Source organism: Diaphorina citri, unplaced genomic scaffold (genome assembly GCF_000475195.1).
Source record: "Diaphorina citri unplaced genomic scaffold, Diaci psyllid genome assembly version 1.1 scaffold2100, whole genome shotgun sequence".
Taxonomy (NCBI): domain Eukaryota; kingdom Metazoa; phylum Arthropoda; class Insecta; order Hemiptera; family Psyllidae; genus Diaphorina; species Diaphorina citri.
In genome coordinates this window covers 10,042-11,731 of record NW_007379525.1, presented here as the reverse complement: position 1 = coordinate 11,731, position 1,690 = coordinate 10,042, and the positions used below count along the sequence as shown (strand labels likewise).

At 39.7% G+C, this 1,690-nt stretch overlaps 1 pseudogene; it reads right to left on the bottom strand.

Moving 5' to 3' along the window:
• Window positions 1–887: 887 nt before the first annotated feature.
• LOC103518170 lies at window positions 888–1,596 on the bottom strand (annotated as a pseudogene).
• Between the last annotated feature and the right edge of the window lie 94 nt (window positions 1,597–1,690).

Here is a 1,690-nt window from a genome sequence, read left to right as displayed (position 1 = left end):
TGACTGTGTAGTGCAGAGGCAGGTTGTAACATAGGTACCTAACTAGGTGGGTATAAAATATGTTTGTACCTCACCCCCCCCCCTTCGTCCAAAAAGGACTGCGTCCCGCTTTGAGCCGAAAAAATTATGGTCACCCTAGGCATAACGCATCTGTGTAATAAAAGACGAGAAAACTCTTAGTACTCACCTGCTGTTGTTGTTGAGGTCTTCTGGTAGATGGCACATCAAGCAGTCCTACAGGACCTGTGGGACTCTGTGTAATCATTCGAGGAAGAACAAAATTCACATGAGAAAAGAATGGTAGAGGAAGAATTTTTCATTATTTTACCTACTAACCATTTTTAGCCTGAGGCATTTCGTCGCGTCACTTCTGGTAGATGGCACATCAAGCAGTCCTACAGGACCTGTGGGACTCTGTGTAATCATTCGAGGAAGAACAAAATTCATATGAGAAAAGAATGGTAGAGGAAGAATTTTTCATTATTTTACTAACCATTTTTAGCCTGAGGCATTTCGTCGCGTCATAGCTCCGAGTGGTTAACCATTCTATTAGCTGTGTTCAACAATGTATCTATGCAAAAATTCAGATACAGTTTAGACGCCAACTTATTACATAACAATAACAATTTGTAACAATAATTGATATAGGTATATATGACGGACGGAGGTATAGGGATATAGGATAGGCAAGGTACAAATAAACAAATAGGTAGATATTGAGGAATGTGTTACAGAGATGATCGTCGTACCTACTATGATGTCAGTTCCTACGTTTTGTCAGCAAGTTATCACATGCTTTGGACACAAGATGAGTATTATAATTTAGGTGCTATGGGGGCTAAAATAATTTATAATTTTATACACTTTGAATTTACATTCGTACATTTCTAGATCGGGATTGAGACTTTGTCCAGATAGAACTCTGGAGGATGGTAACACGTGTTCTGTTCTGTCGTGTTAGGTCCGGAGAACGCTAGCAACTTGTTGGGAACTATCCAGCTGATATCACCGAACTGGATTCTCTCATACTTCTCCATCTCGTCGACATCGAAATCGTCAAAATCAAACAGGTTATGCTGACGCGCTTTAAACACAGCATTGAAACATTCCAGTAATTCTAGGGTGTACTTGGAGTTTTCATCAGATGCATCTTGAAAAGCAATGAACGGTACCTTGTTGTTCGCTTGCAGAGCTTTGTAGATTTCATTTGGTGTGAATTTGAGGTAGATGATAGCATAGCAGCCAATGAGGAAAGCTGCATTAAGGCGTTTCTTAGGATTATTTCCGGTGTAGTGAATGATGACCTTATGTTTCAATGTAGAGGAGTTCAGCTTTGCCTTCAATTTATCACAATAGCGGTATAATGTGGACAGACAGATCGGTCCGAAATCACCGAAAAAGTTCAAATACACATGTGTTTCGTCGGTGCAGAAGAAATGTATTTTTGTGGTGGTGGGACGTTCTCTGTTAGATTTGAAAGTGGCAAAGTACAGGCGGTCTTTCTGAATTTCTGTGAAGAGGTCCAAATCCTTGACATCATGGCCTTCAAGTGGCGTATGCTTGTTCATGGTGAAAACTCTTCAAGCCCTGGAAAATGAAGAAAAAAGATTCAATTGAATTCAATTTGTACCGAAATAATAGGTACCTACCTACACATGATTAATTGTGTTTTATTGCTGCAAATTTCCTA